The 17,246-nt window shown below is 37.2% G+C and overlaps 1 protein-coding gene across 2 annotated transcripts in view; it reads left to right on the top strand.

Annotated features, from left to right (window-relative positions):
* The first annotated feature begins 4,884 nt into the window (after positions 1–4,884).
* LOC127632574 (protein NDRG3-like) overlaps positions 4,885–17,246 on the top strand; it is a 57,149-nt gene continuing 44,787 nt past the window's right edge. The window contains exon 1 of one of the 2 annotated variants that reach the window (XM_052111229.1): positions 4,885–5,298. The gene's annotated coding sequence lies outside the window, so the exon portion shown is untranslated. The remainder of the gene's footprint in view (positions 5,299–17,246) is intronic. The other variant, XM_052111230.1, reaches the window with a different exon arrangement.

Genomic DNA, 17,246 nt, shown 5'->3' on the forward strand with positions numbered 1-17,246 from the left:
CTCCAGATAAAGGTTTTCATAATGATTCCAACCACACACTTGTGCTAACTGATCAAAGACCTTAAAATAAAAGGAACAGAGCCTGTGACTTTACTTCTGACACAACCGTCCAATGCCAAAATAATACCCAAGGCTCAGTACCAATTAAGCCAACAGGTGAGATTCGACCCCCTTCGATAAATCACATGAATGCTCACAAAAGACCTATTTATAGGTCATATGATAGTCATGGAAAACCTGGAAATATCTAGGGAATTTAAAAATGATATACTAATATAATACTAATTATATAATATTATACTCTGCTTGAAAATATATTAACTGCCTTGATCAGGCCTATTCAACTGGCAGCCCGTGGGCCACATCAGACCCGTTTGAAAATTTCTGTTGCCTGCATGAGGTTGTCAGATGTCTAAGGGGCTGTTCATACTGAACACATTTTGTGTCTATTTAAAAAGTTTCTAAGTTAACTTGCGCTTGACGGACATCATGTCTATCTCATCTGAAGACATGGATTTAACCACTGGATTTTAGTGATGTATGCATTATTTTTACGCTGTATTTATGTGATTTTTGTACCTTCTGAGTTCTGATGACCATTCACTTGCATTGAAAGGACCAACAGAACTGAGAAATTCTTCCAAAAACGTTCAATTTGTGTTCAGCAGAAGAAAGAAAGGCATACATGGAGTGGTGGTGGTGTAGTGGTCTAAGCACATAACTGGAAATCTTGTAATCAGAAGGTTGCTGGTTTGAGCCCCACAGCCACCACCATTGTGTCCTTGAGCAAGGCACTTAACTCCAGGTTGCTCCAGGGGGATTGTCCCTGCAATAAGTGCACTGTAAGTCGCTTTGGATAAAAGCGTCTGCCAAATGCATAAATGTTTAAAAAATACACATTTGGGGTGGCATGAGAGTGAGTAATTGATGAGAGAAATTTCATTTTTGGGTAAACTGTTTATTTTAAAGATGATCTAGGCACATAATAATACTGTAAAACTGTAAATGTTTATAACTCTTTCAAGATGTACAGGCTCACACTTTAAATTATCAGTGCTTTGTATTTTAGATAATTAAAATAGCAACAGATCCAGTGAAACATTGATGGTTGAGTGATTGTTTTAAAAAACTTTTTTACATGCCATTCAAAGACATGCCATTTTACAGCGATAAGAGTGAAATAAAAGAATAAAAATGACACATTTGTACTTTTCTTTTACTTGGAATGTAAATGTTCAGGATAAAGGAAAATGGTTACTGTCTCTTTAAGAGGGTTTTATCGCATGATACAACATTAAAGGCACTTTCAGGCAGTTTGTTTCTTTAGTTTAATCTTTTGAGAGCTTTCCCATTATTTTCGTACCGTGTATGCTGTATTCATTTACTTTAATTATTGATAAAGATGTGCTTGCTTTCTTTGCTGCGATTCTCAAGGTTGGAAATTATGCATGATTTGAACACCAGCTCCAATGCTGATTTCTCTATGGAACCCAAAACTACATTGAATGTCAATTGGAGATTAGCACTTTGAGTAGCTTTAATTCAGTGACATTAATTGCAGTTAAAGGAATATTCCGGGTTCAATACAAGTTACGCTGAATTAACAGCATTCGTGGCATAATGTTGATTACCACTAAAATACATTTTGACTTGCCCCTCCTTTTCTTTAAAAAAAGCAAAAATGTAGGTTATAGTGAGGCACTTGGTCACTATGAAAATGAATGGGGCCAATTTGTGGAGGGTTTAAAGTCAGAAATGTGAAGCTTATAACTTTATAAAAGCACTTACATTCATTCTTCTGTCAAAACAAATGTATTATTTCAGTTATAAAGTTGTTAAAATCTTTATTTCTACATTGTTTGACTACATTGTCATGGCAACTAAGTTGTAAAATTGGCTATACCTTTACACAGAAAAGATTAGTAAGCGATTTTATCACACTAAAATCATGTTAACACAGATTGTTTGCATCTTTTGGCTATACTTGTGAAACAGTGAGTGTTATAATGGTTACTGATTGGCCCCATTCACTTCCATTGTAAGTGTCTCACTGTAACAAAACGTTTTGCTTATTTTTAATGAAATGGAGGGGCAAGTCAAAAGTAAATTTTGTGGTAATTAATATTGTGCCACAAATGCTGATTGAGCTTAATTTATATTGAAAATTACTGGTTTTCCTTTGCTCTAAAAATATCAACCTACTGGAGCACTATACTGGAAGACTTTATTCACAGGATGGACTTCATTGGCATGATTGATGTCTTGCGCCTTTTCATGTGGGGATTTGTATTGTGTGATAGATTAATAGGTTTTATGTACATTTAAGATAATAAGTTAATACTGTTTCGATTCAGATTTTTTTTCCTGTTTCAGTGCTTGAAAACTGTCTGGACTGCACTGGTGATTTGGAGTCTCCGGAGCCTCTGGACCCTCTGCCTGAACTCAAGCACAACATCAAACAGCTGCTGAATGAACTGGCCATAGTGCAGCAGATTGCTCTGGCAGATTATGCCACATGAGGGCGCCAGACCGCTTTTTATGATCATCACAGGACTAACTTCTCGAGACAATCCAGGCCACAAACCAAAGACCACTAAGAGCAGGCAGAACAGTGTAAACAATGTTGAAATGAATTTGCTATTTGTTGCATGGAATGTGATCCTGATTAATGTGGAATAAAGTCTTTGAAATTTTCACCCCACCTTTCCTATTTATAACAAATGTGATCCAGTCCTTTTGACCTTTTGTTTAAAGGAATAGTTCACATCAAAATGAAAATGATCTCATCATTTACTCACCTTCTTACCATCCCAGATGTGTATGACTTCCTTCTATTGAACACAAACAAAGATTTTTAGAAGAATATCTCTGCTCTGTAGGTCCATACAGTGCAAGTGAATTGTGACAAAACTTTGAAGGTAGACAAATCACATAAAGGCAGCATAAAAGTAATCCATACGATTCCAATTGTTTAATCCATGTCTTTAATAAGGATCGATCTCTTTAAAAGTCTACTGACCCTTACCCTCCATTGAACTGGATGGGGTTAAAGTAAAATGTACACATTATAGCTATTAATTCTGTGTACCATTGTAATTATATGATATATGATATTATGCTTAGAATGTGCAAGTGCTGTTTTTTAATACTATCACATTTATTACTTATTTATTCATGAACAACTGTGAATTCAGTTGATTACAATATTTATTATCCTCCTCCTGTAGTCTACAATTTATTTCACTTCAGCAGTCCATTAAAGGTTTGCCATCAAATCTTTTTCATACTGGTCCATGTATTAACAAAGACTGAAAATGTGGTTTTCTTGTCTTAAAGGGATAGTTGACCCAAAAATGAAAATTCTTTCATCATTTACTTTAAGTGAATTTACCTCCAAAAGGTCCAAAAAGCACATAAAATGTCATCCATAAGACTCCAGTGGTTAAATCAATGTCTAAAGAAGCGATACGATAGGTGTGGGTGAGAAACAGATCAATATATAAGTCCTTTTTACAATCAATCTCAACCAGTAGGTGCCTGAATGTGAAAGGGAAGATTTACAGTAAAAAATTATTTAAATATTCATATCACTTCAAAAGACATGGATTAACCACTGGAGTTGTATAGATTAATTTTACGCTGCCTTTATGTGCTTTTTGGAGCTTCAACGTTTTGGTCACCATTCACTTACAGAGTTGAGATATTCTTTTAAAAATCATGAGGTTGAATAAATAATGAGACCATTTTTGGGTGAAATATCCCTTTAAAGTAGAGACTGTTAAAAGAGACTGTTGCCCTTTCACCATTCCTGACATAGTTTTGTTATTTAATTAACTTTTAGTATTTCCCATAACTACTGCTCTCAAGCTGAAATGGATAAATATACTGCTTTTGAAAACAGTTCCCTTTTTTTTATTACATTATTATGAAGCTTGACTACAGTTTTCAGCATGCTGTCAACCCATTGAAATTAGATACCAGACAATAAAAGCATGTCAACTCAGCAAAAAAGAAATGTCCCCTTTTCAGGACATTGTATTTTAAAGATAATTTTGTAAAAATCCGAATAACTTTATAGATCTTTATTGTAAAGGGTTTAAACAATGTTTTCCACGCTTGTTCAATGAACCATAAACAATTAATGAACATGCATCTGTGGAACGGACGTTGCACTAATAGCTTACAGACGGTAGGCAATTAAGGTCACCGTTATAAAAACTTAGGACACTAAAGAGACCTTTATAGTGACTCTGAAAAACACCACAAGAAAGATGCCCAGGGTCTCTGCTCATCTGCGTGAACGTGCCTTAGACATGCTGCATGGAGGCATGAGGATTGCAGATGTGGCAGATAGCAATCATATTGAGCACATCTGGGACCTGTTGAATCAGAGGGTGAGGGCTAGGGCCATTCCCCCAGAAATGTCTGGGAACTTGCAAGTGCGTTGGTGGAATAGTGGGGTAACATCTCACAGCAAGAACAGGCAAATCTGGTGCAGTCCATGAGGAGGAGATGCACTGCAGTACTTAATGCAGCTGATGGCCAAATTAGATACTGACTGTTACTTTAGATTTTGACAAAAGTCCCCTTGTTCAGGGACACATTATTCCATTTCTGTTTGTCACATGTCTGTGATAATTGTTCAGTTTATGTCTTAGTTGTTGAATCTTTTTATGTTCATATAAATATTTACACATGTTAAATTTGCAGAAACTAGAAGCAGTTGAAAGTGAAAGGACGTTTCTTTTTTTGCTGAGTTTAGTATGCCAGGTCTGTTGTGATTGGTTTCTCGAAAAGAGTGACGAGAAACAAAAATATTGAGAAACGAGGGAAGCAAAAGAAACATCTTTAGAGACGGAACTTGATATCAGATAACCTCACGGCGGCGATGGATTGCGTGTAAGGGACCGTCAAGACGAACACGTACTTGCGCAAAAAAAAAAAAACGCAACGCAGGTAACAAAGGTGTCTCGAGACGCGCTTTTAAAGTCTACGTTCATTTTTAATCAGATACGTCTTCTAAACACGCGGCGCTCCAGCGCGAGACGTCGAAAACAAAGCTGGACGCGGCACAACGGTCAAAGACTTTTGGACACAAAAACATCCTTGGTGTGAACGGCCCCTTAATGGGGGTCTTCCAAACGCGTTCAGTGTTTGTTTAGTCCAAATAGCCCCTCCCACAGAGTGACGCCGCTGCTAACAGTGAAAACGTGCGGACGACGATCCGTTCCATCAGTCTTCGTATATTTGAACCTTTTTGTCGGGGATTTTTCACATTTCGCCCCTCAAGACTGCTTGGTGAGTTAAATTCATCATAATACATCTGCACCTGTACAATGTTTTATGGAAGATGAACAGAACTGATGGAAACAATTTGACATAATTATGAAGGATGCTGGTTAGTGTTATTCCATTTAAAATGTCTTCGTGTTTTAAAGCAGGCAGGACCCAAAATAACCACGACTGCCGCTGAAAAAGACAGGGGAAAAAAAAAGACGTACTAAGATTTGTTAGAGATCGTTTTTTTTCCTCACACATCGGCAACTGAGTAGGCTATGTTGGATGTTGTCGCCAAAAATAGAAACTTTTTGTATCTCATTAGACATGATGGGTTGGGATTCAATGCATTGTGAGCCCATATTCTTTACTGCAGATTTTTCATAGTTTTCATTGCTGGTTTATATATATATATATATATATATATATATATATATATATATATATATATATATATATATATATATATATATATATATATATATATTATATATGTACAGAATATCGTGACTACATATATCCATACGTGTATATATATCATATATATATATATATATATATATATATATATATATATCGATACTTTGCACATATGGAATTTTGGTTAGTTTCGATCATATGTCACAACTTCCGGCATGACAGAAATGACATTGCCCTCGGTCACCTGCTCGTGTGAAGGTCGCACTGCTGTTGATGTGAAATCCATGTGGTCGCAGGTGTGCTGTTTGGCAATGTGGCAGTTATCATACAATGTTGACACAACAAACAAAAAACACTAACCTGTTGTTGTTATCAACGCAGGGCCTCTAAGACGTTCATCAGAGTGTTTAAATCTGTTTCTCTTACCCAAATAAAACGTTGTTGTTATAGGTGACTTTATTTTAGTATATATTTAGTACATAAACAGGCATCGCACATGGCAAGATTAGGTTGCTATGAATCATTTAATTAGATCGAATTAATGCGTGCATGATACAAACAAGCCAGATGATTTTTTTAATCTATGGAAAGTTAGTTAATGAGCTAACCCCTTGTTAAGTTCATTAACACCCCAAAATAAAAATAAAAACTTTTGAGTCAACCACACAAACAAATTTGAGAACACGTGTAACAATTTATTTATTTTTTTGGTTCCTGGGTAGTAAGTGTTATTTCTTAATTGCTTATGCCTCAAAAGTATAGAAAATTGATATTTTTCCCCACAAACTTAGCTTTTGTGACCTGGACAGTGGTATTTTGAAATGTATGTTTTCCAGAACATTCCAGATAGATTCAGTGCTGAGTAAACTTGCAGTAACTTCTAGAACGTTCTAGAATGTTCCAGTAATATAAATAGTTGTATAAATACTGGGGCCTTAAGCCCACCAGTTCAGCTTAGTTCCAGCTGCCTAAGTGGATACATATCTTCATTTTTCTGAGATGGCATCAAGAGGCTGCAAGCATCCGGCAGATGCATTTTGCTATGTCTGCGGGCAATTTATCTAGATAACAGCGAAAAAGTACTCTGTGGAAGCGTCTGCTAAGATGTGTGAGGCCTACAATGCATATTTCGGCATACCTGTCGGGGATCAAGACAAACCCTGGGCACCTCATTTCACCTGCGAGCACTGCAAAAAAACTCTGGAAGGTAAGATGGACAATAAGGTTGCTCGGAATTTTATTTTATAACATTTGTTAATTTTTCAAATTGTGAAAGTTTTTAATTTAAAAATGTTTTACAATTTTCAATGTTACTGAAAATATATATCGTATATGTATACGTATTTTGTAGGATGGTACAGAGGGGAAAAGAGAGCCATGAAGTTCGCTATCCCAAGAATTTTGCGGGAACCCACTGACCACTCAAGCAACTGCTACCTCTGCATGGTGGACCCTTCCAAATGTCAGACTGGCAAGAATGCACCTGCTATCATGTATCCAGACATTCCTTCATCCATCGCCCTGGTGCCACACTGCCATGAGCTCCCTGTACCCACTCCTCCGGAGAGAGAACAAGCAAGAGAGCAGCAAGTCTGAGAGCGAGGGAGACGTTGTAGATCCAGATGACAATTTTAGAGGTGGAGATGAGGAGAGAAACCCCAACCAAAAAGACCTCAGCAACTTGATTAGAGATCTTGGTCTCACCAATGCATTGCCAAGGTTTTGACATCTAGGCTCAAGCAGATCAGAGGAAGTGTCACCTACCTTTTTCCAGCTTCTTCACCCGTCAAGATGGGCTCTGCTTCTGCCACAATGTGACCAGTCTGTTTGAGGCAATGGGAATCACCTGTAACCAGAATGAGTGGTGCCTCTTCATTGACAGCTCATCCAGGAGCCTCAAAGCCGTGCTGATCCATAATGGTAACAAGTACCCGTCCCTTCCCCAGGCTCACACAGTGCACCTCAATGAGGATTACAACAGCATCAAGACCTTGCTGAATGCCTTGAAGTATGATGAGTACATTTCAGGGTTGATTCGTGAAAGTGATTTACAGTATAATCAGAAATCTCTAAAAACTACTTGCATCTAAATCTTTTGTAGTCATTTTTGTATTACTTTAGTATAAATACATGTTAATTTGGATTCATATGCTGTTTTCTTCAGACTTTATGTGAACAAAAAGACACAAATTTGCACGTGTTCTCGTTGGAAATAGGTACATTTCAAAATATCACTGTCCTGGTCACAAAAGCAAAGTTTGTGGGGAATAATAGCCATTTTATTTACTTTTGAGGCATAAGCAATTAGGAAATAACACTTACTACCCAGGAACAAATTTTTTTGTTATATAGTGGAATCAGTAAAATATATATATATATAAAATTATTCTAAAATCTGACTTTTTTGTCAATTGTTTTGCAATGGGAAAATCGTATTTTTTTTTAATTTGTTCAATCAGTGTGTTTACTTTTGTTATTAATAATAATTTTACACTTAAAGCGATAGTTCACCCAAAAATTTAAATTCTCTAATAATTTACTCACCCTCATTTCATCTCAGATATGTAATGCTTTCTTTCTTCTTCTGAAGATTTTTAGAAGGAAATCTCTGCTCTGTAGGTCCATACAATGAAAGTTTGCTCCAAAAAGCACGCAAAGGCAGCGTAAAAGTAATCCATATGACTCCAGTGGTCAAACTTGTCTTCAGAAGTGATATGATAGGTGTGAGCAACAGGGACATCTGTGATGACATGAGGGTGAGTAAATGATGAGAGAATTTTCATTTTGGGTGACTATTCCTTTAAACATCCCTAAAGTGAGATGCATGCTTATATGTAGAGGGAGAGACAGTCTGCTCCAGTAGTTTGCCGAGTGGAGATATATAGATGTCAGGGAATCCTGTGACGCTTGGGAGTAGTGAGCTTTAATTAAGCTGCTTCAGTTCAATCGAGCGTGCTTGCAATCTCAATAACTCTGCTTATCAGGATTGTGGAACAGCGCAAGGGCCAGCGGGTATAGCCCATAGTGTTATACAGAGATAAGAGAAGACACTTAGTGTTAAACTGACCGTTCTGAATGTGTCATAGATCTTGGGTGTTTCATTATCTTATTTTAGTGTGTGTGTGTGTGTGTTAGAGTGAGATGAGGCATGTAAAAGTGAGTGTGAACAGTAGCATGATTGAACTGAGTAGTACATCTCTAACCTGCCTCTGCAGTCCTTATAGCACCTCCTTTAAGAGCGCCAGCAGCAGGTGTAGAAAAGCACAGGTGTCAGGCTGTTGATTGTGTGATGTGGATAGATTCCAAAATGGTTTTACAGAGGATTTGTCACTGCGGAGACTTAAGGTGGTCACACCTTAAGAAGCGCCAGGCCGCATTGCTGCTAGGACATTGCACAGGTATCAAACACAGGACACGTAGATTAGGTTCAGGTGGCAGACAGTACACACAAACGTTACCTAGCGTTTTCTCTACTACAAGAATGAACAATGCTAGAGTAAATAATAAATGTCAAATTTAATGGAAAATATGTGAGTAACGCTCAGTGGCGCGGCATAACTTTGAGCAGCCTCCTGAGTAGGGATTTCATAATTGATCGTCGTGGAAATTAACGATCTATTAATCGATTCATCGTTAATATATCAAAACGCATGTATCATACTGTTTAAATATAATTTAAATAATACACTTGCATTGGTATTGGGTTGCAGCGTGAAGCATTTACATGTTTCCATTGATCATGGTATAAATAATGGAGGGCTGTTATTGCTTGTTTTGATTATTGTGGGGGAATCTACTCACCTGCTCCTAGCAACCCAATTCAGAAACAATTTACCATGTTTTGAACACCTGCTACTCTGCTAATGGTTATTAAACACACTTTAATATCATGTAATGTAGGAACTTTGACTCATTTATCAAGTGAATGTTTATCAACTATTTTGTATATCTTCCTGAGTGCCGGCATCATTGTGTGAAGTCACGCTCCTGCATTTCTGCGAAAGTCTCGGATGAGACTTTCCAAGTTGGAATATTATATATAATAATATTATTATTATTATTTTATAACATACAGTATATTTCTTAAATATCCCATATTAATGTCCCGCTTTTAGGAAAACTCTCTAAACCCTCACAAAAGTACTGTGATGGTATCTGTAGTATTTACATTGTTCTCTATTGTACTACCATGGTATTGTGCTCATTAACATGGTATAACTAGATTTTTAGATAGCAGTAAGTGTTGGTGGGCATATGGGCACATGTGAACTCCATTTTCCAGGTGAAATGTTCACGGAGGGGTGCCAAAAGTGAGTTTTGAAGCAGTTATTTTCAGCTGTACAGGCTGTAATACAGTGAAGAAGAATGTATATTTTTGAAACTGAACCCCCAGACCCAAACCTCAACCTAACCTTTAGTGAGTAACAATGTCATTTTAAACCTCTGAATTCGCTCGTTACTGATTATGCAGCACAATTACTTCCTTGCATAACCCGGCATTTAATCCTGGATATCCCAAACTGCTTACGCACTATGCTTCCATTCATGCCACAGAGGAAGGTAAACACGCTGGTGCCAATGCAAAAATGTCTAATAGGAGATGGCCCTTGTCGGTGAATCAGCATAATGTGGCTGATCCTAGGGTACCGGAACTCTCAAAAACAACATGCCGACAACATATGATCATGTTGGTTAATCAGTCCACATCCAACTAATATATGACCGAAATAAATGAATGAACCCTATCTTGAGCTTCTTTAATCAATGCCACTATGTCAAACTTCGTCTTATTAGCATTAAAGTTCATTCGTGGTAGCCTGTCGCACATTGTGGGTGTCATGTGGTTATCTTGGACAACCCACTTGGACACCAAATCCTGTGTCTTTGGTTTTGTTCCATGCTTTTTTCTGTCTCCTATTATTCCACTCTCCCATTTTCACCTTGACAGCTGTGGTTCTGCCTGATGGCTCAATATCAGGCTGGCCTGCTGAGATGTCTCAGTCAATTCCCTCTAAAAGATTATCAGATTTCACACTCCTCTGGCCCTTTTTTAGATCACATTAGGCTCTTATTTACAGTACTTATTTGTTTTAAATGACATGTTCTAACTCTAGCTCTAAGTCTTTACTCAGTGTTTCTTTTTAATATTAATCCCAAGTGTTAGTTTGTACTGGATCCCTTAGTAAAATGGATAACAATCCTTTTATAAGCAGAAAAAAACTATAAAATGATAACAAAAAAAAAGTCCTTACTTAAAGACAAATGCTTTTACTACTTTTATTTACATGTGAATGATACAGTTTAGTGTTATTAGCTCTTCATTCTTTCCCTGAAACATTTTTATTAGTATAGTATAAACAGTATAAAATTGTGGCATGGTGGATGGGGCCGGGTCGTGATTACGCACAGAGAGAGTGTTACGGGCAGCTGTGCGACACTCTCTCTCTGTCACACTGCCGTCTCTGGTCGCCTTTATCCCTCACAGGCTTCATCAACCTAATTAGCTCTCCGCAGTGCCACAAAAATATACATTATATTCTAAAACTGGGAAACACTGTAATGATAGTGAATCCCTCATTTTGTCACACTAAAATAGTTTTAACATGAATAGCTTAAAGTTTATGCTTTGTGGCTATACTTTTGAAACTGTCTATTTTAACATTTGTGGACTGGCTGGATTTACTTCCATTGTAGGTGCCATACTGTAACCATTTTTTTTCATATAAACAAGGTATGAGTTTATTGAACAAAGGATGTGCAATGTTATTAGGTTATATATTACTGAATATCTATTGATACACATCACAGTTCATGTTGTGTGAACTTCATGATGTTCAAAATGATCACCTTTGAGCTTTAATGAGATGAATGTAAATTAATGAGTATGTGCTTGAGGAATTAAACTTGCAACATGATGAGGTCAAGTGACAACAATAAAGCATACTACTTTTTAAAGTGTCAATGGTTGCAATATTGCACACCTTTCAAGTTAGTATTATGTACTGCACAATATCCACTAAGCACTACGCTGGTATTCTTAACACAGCCATAGACACTAAGTCCCTCAGCTTTCCGGTAGCCACTCATACTCTCCCAGTAAAGTTTGCACTTGCACAAGAAGCAAACATTGCTAATACCTTAGATGTATGTATCTAGATTTCTATTTTAAGACCTTAGATTTCTATTTCTACACTGAGCTTACCTTAAATTAGACCAAGTCTCTGATTGGTGGAAAATTGGTGGCCAAGAAAGCCCGGCAAACAAGCCCGGAAGCAACCGCCCACTTCCATGACATACTGTGTACTGTCGCAAACTAATTGGTCTCCCTTCACCCTCAAACTTCTTATGTATGTATATATATATAAATATATATATAAACTATATCTTTTCAACAGTATACTTAAAATCTACAACCTAAAATCAATAATTGTATATATATTTCCATCGTTTTAATTCAAGTACGGCATTAGCAATGCTTCATGGGATTGTAGTTCATGCCCTTGTGAAAGACAGTATGTACACAGTCTTGTACTTTTGTCTTTTTGTCTGATTTTCAAATAGTTTTTGATTTAAAAAAAAATTGTAATGTTGTGATTCACCTCTAAGCTGGTTGGCTTAGAACTCTTTTATGAAGGATTTTATGAGAAGTCTATAGAAGAACTAAATGGGAAAAATAATTGGGGCGCATGCTGTCATACAGCTTAAATACTGTAAGAATTAGCCATCATGGATTCCATTTCATAGAAGATTTGATTTCTTAAAATGTGTGTGTGTTTGCAAAGATGTCAGGTGCAATAATGCTTTTACTGATGATACCAACCAGTTGCCTTGAATCAATACAGTGAATGGCTTCTAGATTTCATGAGGTTAAATAAGGAGTAATGCACTCCATTAAAATGGTATTCTAAGAAGCATTTTGCCAAAGTCTGCTCTATATTTAGATAATTTAATATACAAATATAATTGAGTTTATGTATATGTGTGTGTGAGAGAGAGATATCCTATTTTTCTATTTATCTTTCTAGTTCCTGATTATTGCTCTGCTTTAATGCTATTTATTTATAAATAATATTTACTTGTAGGAGAGAGAGAGAGAGAGAGAGAGAGAGAGAGAATTTTGTAAGAATACTTTCAAAAGACTCAGCCAAACAAGATTTCTCATACACTATATACTCTTGTATGTAAGTGAGTCCTCAGCTCTTCAGAGATAATGGAAAGGAAAGTCAAATGGCAAAGTGTGATGGATCTGATGCTAGGATTCTGTGAGATTTTGCATCAGCATCCAGGATATTCCTCAGATCTTACTGTATGAAAACAGAATCAGAGAGAGAGAAAGATGGGAGTCCTGTTTTGGCACTTTCTAGTGCATTGGCTGCAGTGTGTGTCCAAAGTGTTTTACTAATGAAGTGTGTGTATCACTGTGTCACGTATACAACTGCTTCGACAAGGGGTTTCCCTGTATTTATTCAGTGATGGAGGGAGCCACAGAGTTGAATATTTATGCATATTTTTGGAATATCTATTTAACCTATAACATGTGCCAAAATGTACAGAATGTAACAGAATATACTGAATGGCATGTTGTATTCCACAATTCAATGGATTGACCTGAGCTTAGATTTCATCCTGGTCTCATAGAATCACATCACTATACCTACATTTTTGTAAAAAGACTTTTACGTGGCTGGTTCTATGTACCGCTGCAGTTCTTGGTGAAATGAACACTAGAGAAGCTAGGGGGGGGGGCTGGGTAGCTCAGCGAGTATTGACACTGACCACCACCCCTGGAGTCACGAGTTCGAATCCAGGGCGTGCTGAGTGACTCCAACCTCCTCGTTGTCATGATTAGGGGTTCTCTCAATAGTGCCGAAGTTATGACGTCACTTTGTAGGCCAAAACGCGGAAGTGAGTTAGCATTTTAGCACTTCCGGTTCCCTCGCCCTAAAGTCTATGGGTTTTTGAATGGGTTTTTGCTAAATCAGCCTGAAATAAGGTCTGTGGTTAACAAAGCCTCTAAATATTTTCACGTTTTGATCTATGAAATAAAACACACCAGTTATAACCTGCTTGTGGTTTTTTAAACTTTATTGTGTCTTAAAAACGGTGATTGCTAACAAGTTGCTAAAAGGGACTACATCCTTTGGACTACAAATCTCTCACTAGCCCGCGTTTCAGCCTCACGTTCTTAGAAGTTTACCTTTTCATCTCTCCCTAGTTTTACTTACCGAGACTCGATAAACCTTGTCCCTCATGCTGGCCCTTACAATACCGGCAAGTAAACCAGCATCTAATCTGCACTGTTCTACATGTCCAGATTTATAGTGGTTCTCTCCTCGATCTATGGTTTTTCTATCATCTAAGAAAAAGGACATAAGATTGGAAATTGATACGGCCATAGCTAACGTTAGTGCTTATGAGATGGTAAAATCGCAGGTTTTTTTCTGGCGAATTAGCAAATGGTATGCAAACATACAAGCAAACATAATACCGTGAAAGATAATCTTTAAAGTTTATTTGGGGCACAATGATCAGGCATAATAATCTTAATCACAAAGAAAATAATATTAAGGTTTATATAAACTAACAAAATAATAAACGAATAAATAAACCATTAACAAAATATTTTAAAAAAATCTCAGAGAGACACGCATAAAATTAGTTTCTAACAGTTTTGGAAAAAACGAATGGGCAATATTTCTCATGAAAAAGTGGATAAGTGTTCATACACAGCGCAGATCATAATGAGCGAGCGTGTTTTTGAAGCTTGATGATGACGTTGATCCGCGACCATTGTGCTGTAGTCCGTTTGTAGCCTACCGTTAGCATTTTATATCTGACGGATTTATTTAGGCTTCAAAATGTATAAATTTTGGATTAACTTGTAAATACTATCTTGATAGACAAAACGTGTAAGGGTCACAACTCTTTGTTGAACACAGATCTTATTTTGTGCGATTTTCCAAAAGTCTATGGGGAAAATGCATAGCTTTTCGATCGAGGGAACCCATGCGCCGCTAACTTCAGAATTGTCCTACAAAGTGACTTCATAACTTCGGCACTCTATTGAGAGAACCCCTAATCATGACAACGAGGAGGTTGGAGTCTATGGGGTGCGTAGTAAATTGAGTGTGGATCGCGGAGAGTAGCATGAGCCTTCACATGCTGTGAGTCTCCGCGGTGTCATGCACAGTGAGACACATGATAAGATGTACGGCAACTGAGACTTGTCCTCCACTAAACAGGTTGAGGTGAGTAACCACGCCACCATGAGGTCCTACTAAGTAGTGGGAATTGGGCATTTCAAATTGGGGAGAAAAGGGGATGGAAACCCCCCCCCCCAATAAAAACCCAATAGAGATGCTAAGACAACAACGTTTGTTCACTTTTCACACAAACCACAAATAAAACTGCTCATTATCTGTTCATACATACTTTTCGCCATGTTCTTCACACAATGCTACATCAAAACATTTTTACTATAGCACATGGCTTGTAAGGTGATATAGTTTCATTAGTATGAAATCATATGAGTTATAGAACCACCAATGAGAGATGCTTCCCTCGTGTCCTTGTAGTTGCCGATGTGCCATTTGTTCCGTGAATATCCAAAACTGTGTTTTCATAACTTTAAACCCTAACCAAAACCCCATCCCTAAAACTAACCATATAGTATAACATCTTACCCAACCCAGAGCTTAAACATAACCATGAAATTAATGTTAAAAGCCCTGATGTGTAATATGAAAGTACCCCTCCTGGGTTCCGAACGCTTGTTCGTAAAGTGTAAATGATTGATTGATGTATAAGCTGCACACTTTCGTACGAATGAAGTAGTATGAATTTATGAAGTCTAGGCCTTTAGTGTGATTCATGCCATTAAGGAAACACAGTTTCAAAATGAATATGACACATTATGCACAGTATTATCATACATTATGTGGCAGTAGACTAATAATACCAATTGACATTTTAAAAACACATCCACGCAAGAAAGCCAGAACCAAGGAGGTCTAATACAAAGAAAAAGCTCTCTAATAATATTTGTGATTTAAATTTTGCTCGCAATAAATTTAGTTTCGTCAGGGTACACGGTCACTTTTCAAAACTTGATCTGACACTGAATGCTCAAGCTGCCCAATTTATACTTAGAAAACTCCTGATGTTGTTATAACAATGCAAAAAGCACTCACTAATTTACTTGAAGTGAAAATCAGTCATTGAAAATCAGTCTGATTGGCTGATGAATCTGACAATCTGACATTCGATGCCTATTCACAGCAGTGTTGAAGGATTCTGCAGAAATCCTGAAGGCCTGACGGGGTGGAGCTCAGACTCAGGTGCTGCTTCGGCTAACGAGCTCGGCTTTGGGCATGTGATTGTGAAACAGTTGTTACGCTTTGCTTATAAGCATCGAGGTATACATTCTGAATGGATACATTTTTTGTTTTTTGCTCTTCGTTTATTGATGAATTAGGAGTGGAAAGCAATTGAAAATACATATGCAACAAGGTCAACATACATATGCAACATGATGTTTATCACTGAATATTGCAAACTGTCTTACATTATTTAGAAAAGAAATGCAAAGCAGTATACAGTATGTATTGTACAGTAAGCAGTACACTAATATATTCCATTGATGTCCCTCAGCATTCTCAGCAGCCATTCCTACTCTCCCTGTAAAGGGGTGGGGACTGAGAGAAAGGGATTTGCCTGGTTTATATTCAACACATGAGCATGCATGTTAGTGCTCTCTGGCAGATGCCTGAGAACAAGAATGACCTTCCACGTCAACAGAGGTTGAATAGTTACTGATTTACAGAGCATGTTGATGTTTCATGTTAACCGCTGATGTTACTGCATGAATAGAGGAGCTCTGTTATAAACAGCAGGTGTTTGTATGGAGCTCAACATAAATCATTAATCCACTATTAATAAAGCTGAAAAGCCAGAATGAGGACACAGCCCTCCTTTTCTTTAAATTTATGGTGGACTAAAGTTTCAGTTTAATCTTTGAGAAAACCCTTTCCCATTATAAGCATGACTCACCATTTGATCCTCACTCAGAAAGATATACTACTCTTACTTGGCCTGTCCATAGGTATGGGGTTGGTTTAAGGTTTTAAACAGTATTTTTTCCCCTTTCTTTTAATGGAGGAAAAACATAAAAAGAGAGATTTTCCTTGTAATTCCCTAACCAAATCACCAGGGTTTACAGCATATGGAATATAATCTGGAACTGAGCCTGTCACAGTGCCTTAAACTAGGGTTTCTCAACCTTTTGTCCACTTGCGACCCAATTTTTTTGAATGCCAGTCAACCATGACCCATGGGGACCTACTTTGGTGCTGCTGGCTGAAGTTTTCAGATGGTCCATTACCACATCCTCTACAGTTTTAGTGAGTTTTAGCACAATGTTAATACTTTTCAGACAGTCTCTTACCCACCATAGCACAATTTTCAACATATATCAAGGTTAAATGAATGATCTTGTACGATTTTACTTATGGTGGTTTACGTAAACCTGGATATATTCACACAATTCAACA

This window comes from Xyrauchen texanus, chromosome 39, assembly GCF_025860055.1.
Source record: "Xyrauchen texanus isolate HMW12.3.18 chromosome 39, RBS_HiC_50CHRs, whole genome shotgun sequence".
NCBI lineage: Eukaryota > Metazoa > Chordata > Actinopteri > Cypriniformes > Catostomidae > Xyrauchen > Xyrauchen texanus.